This window comes from Euphorbia lathyris, chromosome 5 (assembly GCF_963576675.1).
Source record: "Euphorbia lathyris chromosome 5, ddEupLath1.1, whole genome shotgun sequence".
Taxonomy (NCBI): Eukaryota; Viridiplantae; Streptophyta; class Magnoliopsida; order Malpighiales; family Euphorbiaceae; genus Euphorbia; species Euphorbia lathyris.
In genome coordinates this window covers 8,477,171-8,490,108 of record NC_088914.1, presented here as the reverse complement: position 1 = coordinate 8,490,108, position 12,938 = coordinate 8,477,171, and positions in this window count along the sequence as shown.

The following is a 12,938-nucleotide window of genomic DNA, read 5'->3' as shown; positions in this document are numbered from 1 at the left end:
AGAGAAGAAAGACTACGTCCGTACCTCGATCAGCTAGAAGGGTTGGCACAAAGATTCAAAGAATGCCGTTTCTATCATATTCCTCAAGCACAGAACCAGGCGGCGGATGCCTTGGCCACTTTGGTGTCAGTTTGGGACAATCCCCGGAACCTTGCTTCGAAACCGTTGGTATTGAGAAGATCTCACAAACCATGCTACGAGGACGTAATGCTATTAGGAACAGATGAAAAACCGTGGTATTTCGATATCGTGAACTTCATGAAAAATGGAACATATCCGGCAGAGTCAGAACCTAGGGATCACGCTGTGATTAGAAGGTTAGCTCGTCAGTTCGTCATCCACGACGACTTGCTTTACAAGAGGCACATTGATGGGTTACAACTAAGATGCTTAGATGCGGGAGAAGCCCGTTAGGCGATGGAATCGGTGCATTCAGGAATTTACGGGGCCCATATGGGAGGAGCGGTGTTAGCAAAGAAAATCATAAGGCAAGGCTTCTACTGGCTCACCATGGAAAGAGATTGTAACGAGTATGCAAGGAAATGCCATGATTGTCAAATCCACGGCGATTGCAGTCATCTTCCGGCCATGGAACTACATGTGCTAGCACCTATTTGGCCATTCGCTGCTTGGGGCATTGACATCATCGGCGAAGTAAGGCCTAACGCTTCAAATGGACATAAGTTTATTGTTGTCGCCATCGATTATTTCACCAAGTGGGTAGAAGCAGAGTCGTTTAGCAAACTGGGATCCAAGCAGATGAGAAAGTTCATTGAAAAACACTTGATCACCAGGTTCGGAGTGCCTCATCACATGATTACGAATAATGGGGTCCAGTTTCAGGGGGAAGTAAGAGATCTTTTCCGAGAATATGGCATTGAACATCACAGGTCTTCTCTATACCGTCCATAGGCTAATGGAGCAGTAGAAGCAGCTAATAAGAACCTTAAGAGGATTCTCGTAAAAACGGTGGAATCACATCGGAATTGGCATGAACAGCTCCCACTCGCATTATGGGCTTATCGCACGACAATTAGAACCTCAACTGGGGTAACGCCATTCTCTTTGGTGTATGGAACAGAAGCAGTCTTGCCGATTAAGATCGAAAAGCGATCATTGAGAATCGCAGTGGAGGCAGAAATTCCCGAGGCGGAATGGGCGAAGAAGCGATGTGAGCAGTTGGCTCTAGTTGATGAAAAAAGGATGGAAGCGCTTTACCATGTACAGTTATATCAAAGAAGGATGGCTCGGGCTTTCAATAAAAAGGTCAAGACCAGTCCTATCAAAGAAGGAGATTTGGTGCTAAAACAGATCCGTGTGACGCACACCGACCCGAGGGGGAAGTTCAGGCCTAACTGGGAAGGACCATTCGTCGTGAAGAAGATACTAAGCAAAGGAGCGGTGAAGTTAACCACAATGGACGGCATGGAATTCTCCGAACCTACCAACCTGGATAGGCTTAAGAAATACTTTTCGTAAAAAAAAAAAAAAAAAAGAAAAATAAAGAAAAATTCCCGATAGGTTGAAAACCCGCAAAGGGTGACCTATGCAACAATAAGGGAAATCCCAATGGGTGAAAACCCGAAAGGGCACTCATTTAAAAATTCCGGGATAGTAAAAGGAGAGGAGAAAAATCGCCGGGATCCGAAAACCGAAAGGCGGGTCCTGGTAACAATAGTTATGACTTGAGCAATTACAAAAACAATGTATAAGAGACTAAGTATTTCTGTTGTTTGTAAATAAATAAAGGCATGAATATATTTGACGAGAATGATTGGAATCATCATAATCTACTGAATGCATGGTAATATGAATCACGAGTTATACATTTCCTATCCTACTTTTCACAAAAAGCCTACCTACTATCCACCCCACTCCCTATACATCAGCTATACATCGGGGAAACTCTAATAAAAGCTACAAAGCAATAATGAAAGCTACGAAGCAATACATAACGAGCCTAATACGGAGGGAAGTCCCAATAGTCCTCAAAATCTCTCAGGTGTGATGCCCGCTCCGCAGATAGTGCCTCCTCGGCAGCACGCGCTCTCTCATCAGAAACTCGCGCTCTCTCATCAGAGGCGCGTGCTCTCTCATCAGCAGCTCGTGCTCTCTCCTCTGCAGCAAGGCGCCTGATCGACTCATCACGCGCCCTCTCCTCGACGGCAAGGCGACCCTCAGTCTCCCGTCGCATCATCCCAGACCAGTGGTCATTTCTCTCCTGATACACCTGACCAACCCGGGCGTCGGCCTCCCGCACCAACTCGCTCTGCCTCCGCTCGTGGGCATGCAGATCACTCTACAGAAAAAGAAGAAAAAAGAACAGATAAAAAGCAGCATAGGCAAAAACATAAATCATACATACATGCATACATTCCACTACACTAAAGTAAAGTAATGATACATACCAGGTGATCGGTGCAGCGCAAGCTGAGGCGATCTCGTAGGTAACCAGACAGCCCCACGTAATCCGTACAAGTCTCCCTCGTGGTCAGAGAAGCGTCTGAGGGATCAAATGGGACCCTCGAGGAGAAGATAGGAGGAGCCGCCTCGAATCCCGCATAAGCTGCCCCGGACTCGTCATAGCAAATCGTGGCATAGGGGCACGCCTAGGGAAGACCTCTCCGACCGGGCAGCGCTGGAGGACTCGCCGACGTAGTAGGGCTGCTCGCACACAGGCGTCTGAGCTCGAGTACCGTCAAAGAAATCAGATAAATGGGCACTCCTCCAGGACCCCTCCTGCAAAAAAAACACACAATAAAAACCCCTAAACATCTCATGAATGAAAGGCAAAATAAGAAGGGGGTGGAACCACTTACCGGGACCTCCTCCTGACTGAAGACTGCCGCGACAGCCTCCCTCGAAAATACATCTGCCACCGGATCCACCTCCATCGCTGCCGCCGGGGCATCCCTCGCGCTCAGCAGAGTAGATAAGTAAGGCTCACGGCCCCCAGCGTGAATCCACACCGCTCTACCAACAAACCGACGGGTCAAGTCCCGACGAACGGTCGATAAGGGCATGGTCCGCACCGCGAACATAGAGACGGGGATCTCACCCGGTGTCCAGTGAGCGTCCCTAACTCCAGTGATGCCTCGATCCCCTAAATACCATGCCCGCACGCAGGGGCCGGTGAGCACACACTGCTGCTCCTAGATCATCGATACATATGTATAATCGGGGCTGTAGTCGAGGTCGTCCCACCTGAACTTAATCTAAAAAATGCACAAAGAGAAAGTCAGAAAGACTCAAACAAAAACCGAGCATGATTAGGCAAAATCTACCTGTGTGAGGGTCAGCGAGTCGATCCAATCTAGGAGCCGTGGTACCGTCCGACTCCTTTCGGCGCTCAAGTTAAAATCCCTCCATCGAGTCATGAAAGGCGGCCTCGGTACTCTCGGTCGAGATCGAGACCGGCTGGGAAGGATGTGCCTCTCATACGCCCACACCTGCGGTAAAAACAAGGACTAGGAGTGGGAAAAACGCGAAGAAGATAAGACGGGCAAGTCAAGAAGGCGTCACGTACCAGCAGAGCAAAGGTGTAACCACCGAAATCCTTGCGCTTCCGGCAAGTCAGATCCAAAAACTTGTAGAGAAATGCTAAGCCTGCCCCCGTCCAATCGTAGGAAGCCGCTGCATCCAAATCGCTGAGTGCCTGAATGAGACCCGCATGTACCTTTCCACCCTTCGTGCGGAAAATCGTCTCACTCAGAGTATACACTAAGAAGCTGCGAACCGCCAAGTCGGTATCGTCTGTCTCGCAGAAATCTCGCCGACTCAAGAGGCTCGCTGTGGAAATAAACTTCGCTGGAGTAGATTTGGTGCATAGGCGAACTCCCGGTCCAATCAAGGCAGCGAGCCTAGCAAGGTCGACCCGTGGTCGCATCATATCGAAATGGAAAGGGACGGGAGTGTTGCTCCCTCGCAACCCTGTCAGCAGTGAGAAATCTCTGGGCGAGATGGTCATCTCCCCAAAAGAAAGGTGGAAGGTGTGGGTCGAGTCAACCCACCGCTCACATAAGGCCCGTAGGCCGAAATGATCGCATACCCCGTTGGTGCGGGGCAACGCTGCAATAAAAGGCTCGAAGCCCAACTCACGCACGCGGGCTCTCGCCGCGGCACCTAGCCTATCGTACCACGAGTGAATCTCGGCGGTGGTCCCTGAAATCTCAATGAACTAAAAAGAACAAGACAAGAAAATTTAAATACAGCTCCTAAAGCATGCAATTGATAAGAACGCGTTAAGACTAGGTATTCTTTCATAGAGACATCCGGTCAGTTAGGACCAATTTTCTGTAAAAATCTCTCCTGTAGGGTCATTCACGTAGGGTTTAGTCAATTCTTTAATCCACCATCGTCTGCGGGGACGAGGAGCATAGATTAGGTTTTACTATTTACGTGCATTAGTTAAGTTTTTACTATTCACGTGCATTAGCTAAGTTTTTACTATTCACGTGCATTAGTTAAGTTTTTACTATTCACGTACTATTCACATGCATTAGTTAAGTTTTTACTATTCATGTGCACTATTCACGTTTTTACTATTCACGTGCACTATTCGCGTTTTTACTATTCACGTTTTTACTATTCACGTGCATTAGCTAAGTTTTTACTATTCACGTTTTTACTATTCACGTGCACTATTCACGTTTTTACTATTCACGTCTTCACTATTCACGTTGTTTGTACCGTTAGCATGCATAAATTTGTAGTGTCACTATTCACATGCATATAGCGCGCATTCTTACAAAAATAAACAGGTGTTACTTGTGAATAAAGGAATTCACGTTTTCTAGCTAAAGTCCTCTAAGGCAGTCTAAGGGTTAGCATGCAAATCATGTTCGGATAGGAATGCTAAAGCTTAGAGTTCGAATCAAATAAAAGTGAGAAATTACTTACCTCGTTGCAGCGTGTCCTGCTCAAATGCGTCGTAGGGTCGTGGAAGGTATCCACTCTATCCAGGTTTACGTAAACCTCGTCCATGCCTCTAGTGCCATCCCATTCATCCAAATCCATCCCGAGAATAATCCAAATCGAAGTCTAGAGAGAGAAAGAAGAGAGAGAAGGGGTGGGGTTGAAATGAAACCCCACCACCTTATATAGGAAGAGGGAATGGCATTCCCGTAAATAGTGAAAAAGGTACGATTTGACATAAAGGTAAAAAGTAAATAATTAATTACTAGGTGCACAGACCTCCGATTTGCAGTCCGTTTCAGCCTGCATTTCTCCCAGACAACGACCAACATTGCCAAGATATGAACTCCAAATAATAGTCAATTCTTACAGAACAGTGACACCAGTCAAAATACAGATGACAGTCAACAGAAAAACGATCATTAGTCTATATCACGAACTTGAGGGATCAACACAATCTTCTTCCACTCATGGTCTACCTCGAATGGAATGTCTCGACGACACGTATCAACCCAACTAGGATCAATCCCATAAGCACTCTTCAAAACCCCAACATGGCCTTGAGTCGAATATGCTTGATGCGTGCGGTGCCTAGGTAGAGTTTTTTTCGACGAAATATATATTACGATAAGTGCGTTATGGCTATGGATGTGATCTTCCTAATTACTCTATCTCTACTAGACACTACGACTTAGGGGCAAGTGTACCCCGTCGTATCAAGTAATAATCCGGTTAAGACTGGGTATCGAATCCGCGGGATTTATAACTGCAAGTATTAGACGACTCGGTTTTATACGTTATTTAAGCGGTGAATACTTTGAGGTTGATATGGGGACCAACTACAAACTACTCCTAACTACGGGTAAGGCGAATTTATATAACGAAACTCTATGAAATGATGTGGATGCGATAAGTTATAAATATGACAAATAACGACTTCTAGTGTTTATACGGTTGATGGTTTGTTCTTGTAATGACGACTACGTGTAGTGTGACCGACCCGTGAAGTACTTAGACTACGTGGTTCCTAGTTAAGGCGTGTCTAATGCTGGGGACCAGAAATTAGGGCCCGTAAGTTTCTTGGCTTGTCAATTCCTATGGTTTCCGGAGCGTCACTTCCGGTAAGGCAACACCTATATTAATCCCTAAAGATAGCCTGAATGGCATCGGAAATCGCGTTCTCCTACACAATAATCAATTACGAATATCAAAACAAGTAACCAACATCAACACATATAGGGAATGTAAATATGAATTACAACCAAGCCTAGTACGTAGGATGAGTACAACCTAATTAGCAAGTGTAAAGGGAAGAATCCACCCTCGGAACTAGCTAACCGGACTCAAAGCCGTCTCTTAGGACTTGGATGGTGGAGCTTTCGAGCTTGGTGCACGGAGATGGAGCGGAACTTTGATGGAATGCCGGAATCAACGAACAAGCTCTCAAGGTGAAAGAGTTTGGCTATATAAAGCCTAAAAACAAAATCTAAAACTACAATGACAAGAGTTTAAATTTCAAGAAGGTATATGTTACAAGGTGTTTGTAATGAGTGCTAGTCACTCTTATTTATACACATCAAGCTAGGGGTAAAATTGTAATTCCACAAGGTGCAAGCATGGAGGAGCATGATTTTGTGCAGAATTCCCATAATACGCCTCGCGTAGGGTGTGGAACGCCCCACGTGTTTGTCCATTCCGTCAGAAATCTCTTGCATGTGGACCAATTCCAGATCTTGTTGTCTCAAACACACTCCGCGTAGACTGGGATGCGCCTCGCGTGTTTGAGTTTCTGAGATTTTATTGCTTGAATTGGGTCTTTTACGCCGCGCGTAGCTGAAGCACGCCCCGCATAAACGAGTCTCTGAGCTTTTTGCATTGAAGAACTTCCTTACACGCCCCGCGTATGGATCGTTGACTCAGGGAGACCATGCAGTCTGACTTTCAGGATTAGGCTAATCATTTTTGACATATGTTCCACACCTCGCGTATGGTGGTACATGATGCGTCCCCACCTAAGGTGAGATGAGAACTCACTAAGGGATAAGTGTACCCCGTCGTTATCAAGTAATAAATTTCTGGTTTAAGTCTAGGTTATCGTCCACAGGATTTATTTCTGCAAGTACCGAGCTACTCGATCTCGGATGTTATCTAGGCTTAGGGGGTTTTGAGTTTGTTTTGTAAAATTAATCTACTCCTAGGTTGAATTATACTACTCCTAGCTAAATTATCCGATTCTAACTAAGTTATTCTACGCCTAATTGAATTACTCTACCCCTAATTAAGTTAAACTACTCCTAAGTGATCTTTTACCAATGCAATTAACCGAAGGAACATGAAGGGATACGATGATAATGAAAATAGATTGTTTAAACAATTGATTTAAAACCTAAGTCACTTGTGTCCAAGGCGATTAACCCGACCTATCCTCCTAAAGTCCCTAGTTCGTGATTCCCTTGTAAGGCCGAAACTAGCTCTAAGGCTCAGTAATTTGGGCTTAATCTTCTATAGGGTCGTCAATCCTATAGGCACTGACTAGGTCAGATTCAGCTCGCAATATGTGCCAACCTAATTTTGGGATTATCAAATGAGTTAAACCAATCAGACAAAGCGTAAGACAAAGATTAAAGCATTAAAACAATTGAATAAACAAGAACTATAATATATATCAAAGATGGAAACATTGTCACGAAGTTACAATAAACCTAGAATTCATAGCATGTATCAGAGGCTAGACAGAATGTAAAAGAAGAAAAATCCCTTTCAGGGAACCTGTCTACCAATGCAGGCGTCTTTCTGGGATTTAAGGATGAAGCTTGAGCAATCCTCGGTGAATGGAGCTTCGGAGGTGTCTTCAATGGAGGTTTGAAGGATATGGAGGAGGTGGAGAGGATTTCTCAAGGTGAAAAGCTAAGTAAATTACAAAGATAAAAGATGTCTAAATTACATTGGAAAAATCCTATTTATAGACGCGGCTCGGGCCTCGTTTTGACCTATTTTCATGTCCTTATTGGTGTAGGAAGACGTGGGGTCAATCGTGGCTTCGTGGGGGCAGAATTGGTCTTTTTGACCAATTCCCGCAGGTCTGCTCGGCAAGCAGGGCTGCTCACGACGAGCAGCCCCCTGCTCGCCGAGCAGGCGCCTAGCGGCCTGCTCGGCGAGCAGGCTCCTGCTCGCCCGAGCAGGTGCCTGGCGGCCTGCTCGGTGAGCAGGCATAGCCTACTCGGCGAGTAGGCCTCCAGGGGCCTGCTCGGCGAGCAGAAATGGCCTACGGGGCCCCGCTCGTCGAGCGTTTTCGCCCGGCATGCTCTCGATGCTTCCCGAATGTCGTCGATGTCCTTTTTCGCCCGAACTTACACCTGCGCACGTATAGAAACTCCAGATAACATTAGTCCAAAAGCTAAATTGATCCGTCAATCGCTTATTTTGAGCAAACGCTTCGTTTGGTGCGACTTTTGACGGACCAATTAGCTTCAAAAGATAACGGAATTATACTATGCATGCTATTTCGGCCGTATTTGCCTAAATTGATCATAAAACGAGCCTAAACGACGAAAAGTAAATAGAACGTTTCCAATTTCTAATTAACTCACACAAAAGCATTTAAATGCGAGAATTGCTCGCTTATTAACTAAATAACGCTAAAACCCGTCCTAAAACCGTACCCAAAGATAGGGGTTTTTGACCCCTATCAAACCTCCTCGCACTTAAAACTTTACTTGTCCCCAAGTAAACTAAAAACCTAAACCCGCCATCACAAGCAAGCTAGAAAACCTCTCGGTTTGACTAGGTGCTTGACACAATTTTGAGCATCTGTAATCACATGCGTTCGGAAGTACAAAGTAGAGACACGATATCCAAAAGCCGCATTTCAATTATCATAAGTCATAGTTTTAAGCAAAAGGACACATGTTCAATTAAACGAGCTTGAGGGGATCGCTAAGTAAAACACCTCACCATAGGTAGTTCACTCATTTCACACAATTTTGGTGGCTAAAGTGTTTACTCTCGGCTTATGTTCTTGCTTAGGATTACGTTCATTTTGCACGTTCATCCGCGTTCCTCTACTATGCTATATGATTCCAATGATATCAAAAACAGCCTCTAATCGGGGTTGTAGTGTGGTTAGAGGGTTGATAACATTGAGATATTATCCTGAGGACCAAAACGGATATTCACCTCAAAGTACGCCGCGTAGTGATCTCCGAAGGGAAGCTGGTTGGCGGATCTCCCTGGATCAGCTCGGAGAGATCCGCTGGCGGACCTATAAGGCGAATCTCTCCATTCGCCTCTGTAACGGCTGGCCGCCTACTCGGCCATAAAAGATCATTAATGAGTTATTAATTAGCTAACCCGCCAGGTTCAGAATAACCAGTAACCGCCATTAATGAAGCATTAATGGAGACTTTCTAGTTACCTGAAGGTTACAACTTCCCCGTTATATATAGCCTGATCCCCTAGGTTATCAAGGTACACACACGTTCTCACCATTCTTGTCAATTCTGTTGGTTTCCTTGATCCATCATACTGACTTTGGCATCGGAGTGTCCCCGGCCGATCCCAACGGCGCCTCACAGGGAAGTGCTCCGATCCAGGATTTTTCCTCGAGATAACATTGGTGCGGTGAAGGTGGAATCCTTAATCAAACAAAGGGTTTTTCGTTCACGTTGAAAACGCAATGACCAACGGAGGTGAAAATCCTTCCTCAGGGATTGAAACACCGTTAGTTACACCATCTAGTGCTGGTCGCACCGATACAACTGCTCCAATAACGCATGTCGATAATAACATGCCTACAGCTGCTTTTATCAACATGTGTGCACAAGATATTGAGGCGCGATACGGACTTGAGATGGGAAATCGCCTTCGAACATACATGACTCTACCTCCACGTTGGAGCACGACGTCTACTTCAACCGTTTCATCTTTGCCTTTGTTAAACTTTGGTCTTGGACCAGGTGCCCATTGCTCCTCATTCCTTCAAGCTCACAACACGGATTCCATGTTAACTGCCACGACATCAGGTGGCGAGCGGCCAATTAATCGGGAGTTATTCCCTGGTGAAGGAAGTCAAAGAAATGTACGACCCTTCTTGGCGGATCTAGGGGTCCGGGGTTGAAACTTGGTGGGTCCGATATACCCAGGCGTCCACGGACGAATTTATCCCTTGGCGGATCTAAAGGGCCGACTCGTAAGAAGCACAAAAAGGATAAGCGGACAAGGTCACCTTCACCCCGACGAGCAAGATCCTCCCGTCGTGGCAGATCGCCCCCGTCTACTGGCCGTAGGCGAAGTAAAAGGCCAGAGAAGGCACCCCATGCAAATGGACCACCGCCGCCGCCGCCTTCAGGAACTGTTGGACACATCCCGTCAAGAGGCCAGGGGGGAGGAAGCGGTCCGACTCCCCCAGGTGGAGGAAACGGAGGGGGAGGTAGTGGTGGAGGAGGAAGCGGAGGAGGAATTGGACGCGGTAATGAAGGAGGAGGTTCGCCATCAGATCCATCGTCTAATTCAAGTTCTTCTTCTTCTTCTCCAAGCAGATCGCCACGAAGAGGTCGTTCCAGAGCGGATCCAGAAAATTTTGATGATAGAGTAAGGGCCCTGGTGCTTCGTATGAATGAAGAAAATGCCAGGCACAACCCATTCGCCAATGGAGATTCGCCTTTTGCATCTTGGATTGAGGCAGAAGAGACAGAAAGAGCTTTTAAGATTCCCAATCTCGCAATATACACCGGCAAAGATAATCCAGAAGCTCACGTTCGAAAGTATCGAATACTGGCCAGGCTCAACCGAGCCACTGAGCCCGTGCTCTGCAAGATGTTTGTCACGACGCTGGGGGGCCCAGCCTATTTGTGGTTTCAATCTCTACCTCCAGGCTCGATAAACAGCTTCGATCAGTTGAGCAGGGAATTTTGTGCTAAATTCGCCGGTTGTATTCCTGCAGTGGTGAAATCTGGAAAGCTTTTTGAGTTAAAGCAGAAGGCGAATGAACCCCTTCGTGAGTATGTGGACACTTTCAACCAATTGTGCATACAAATCGTTGATGTGGATATCTCCGTAGCTGTGGAATGTTTCGTAAGAAACACTACCTGCAAGAGTTTGCAAGAAGATCTCATCCGGAAAAAACCCACCAGCATGGCGGAGTTGATGGAGCGTTGTAAGGATTTTATAGAAGTGGACGACATTCGCCGAGGTTCACCATCATCACCGAAAAAGGACAGGGGCGAATCTCGTCCTCGAGATCGGGACAAAGACAAGCGTCAAGATTCTTCCTCCCGAAACAAGCGGAGAGATTCCAGGAATAAATCAACGTTTGTCACCTCCTTCACACCTCTGAATGCTTCTAAGAGTGAAGTTCTTATGTGGATCGAGAACAGCCAACACAAGCGGAGCATTTCATACCCCGAACCAAAGGGGGGGAGTATACCAATAATGGTAAAAATCCTAAAAACTATTGTAAGTATCACATGAAAAATGGCCATGACACCGATGCATGCTGGGAGTTAGCTCGAGAAATTGAGCATCTCATAGAAAGGGAAAAATTGGATCGGTTCATCCAAACGGAAGGCAAAAGAGGAGATGGTGACAGACCCAAGGAGGACCCAAAGAAGAAAGGAAAGGGTACCATCAATGTCATAGCAGGCGGACCCGGGTACCAGCCAACTTTGAAAAAGGCAAGGACTACCGCCCTTGACAGGACATCATTAAACCGTCCCTTTTCAGATGCAGGTCCTGAGATACCACCCCATGCGGATGCACTGGTCGTCACTATGATGGTTGAAGGCTGGGAGATGAAAAGGGTAATGATTGATACTGGAAGTTCATGTAATGTCATTACCCGAGGAGCTTTCGCCAAACTCAGGATTGATCCTGTTCAAGTAGAGCCAACCGTGGTCGATATTTTGGGAGTAACAGGACATACCATTCAAACAAAAGGCCAAGTTACTTTGGACTGTGAGCTTACAGATGATGATCAAGTTTGGAGGGGAGATTTAGAGTTTTCAGTCTTGGATGGTCAGTTAGCTTACAATATCATCCTCGGACGACCTTTTATCTCTGAAGTTGCAGCTCTTATCTCCATTCGCCACTTAATGCTTTACATTCCCACAGCTAAGGGAGGTGTAATGATCAAAGGTAGCCAAAAGGTGGCTCAAGAGACGTATTCGGCATCATTAATGATTCGCTCCCAATCTAAGGAGGAAGATGAAGAGGAGCGCGTCACAATGGCCTTGGGCGAGACCGAAATGTACCTTATGGCTGATGGAAAGCAGGTACGAATGGCTAAGGGGCTTAAAAACGAGATCAAAGATGCAATCACCAAAGCCCTCTATGAGGCGGAAGATGTCTTCGCATGGAAGGATGAAATTCTCCCCGGAATCAGCCCAGATGTAATCACTCACAAACTCAACATTGATAAGGATGCGGTTCCTGTGGCTCAAAAACGGAGAAACAATGGCCCAGAAAGGCAGAAGGTGATTGAGGAAGAGATCGCCAAGCTCCAGAAGGCGGATGCCATTGAGGAGGTGCTTTACACTCAGTGGTTGGCGAACGTCGTGTTGGTGAAAAAAGCTGGCGGATCTTACCGTATGTGCATTGCCTTCACAGATCTCAATAAAGCTTGCCCCAAGGACAACTATCCTTTGTCATGTATTGACATGCTTGTAGATGGAACCGCTGGTCACGCAATGTACTCCTTTACTGACGTGAAGTCAAGTTATCATCAGATCCCTATGGAGCCCTCAGATAGAATCAAGACCTCGTTCGTAACACATCAAGCCACTTATTGTTTCAAAGTTATGCCCTTTGGGCTTAAGAACGCAGGTGCAACTTATCAGAGGATGATGAACAAGATATTCGCAGATAATAAAAGGGGTAATTATTCTGTCTATGTAGATGATATGATCATCAAAAGTACGACCATAGAAAAGCATGCAGATGATATAAAGGAGGTACTGGACATACTCCGACGCCACAACATTAAATTGAACCCAGAGAAGTGCACTTTCGGGGCAACATATGGAAAATTC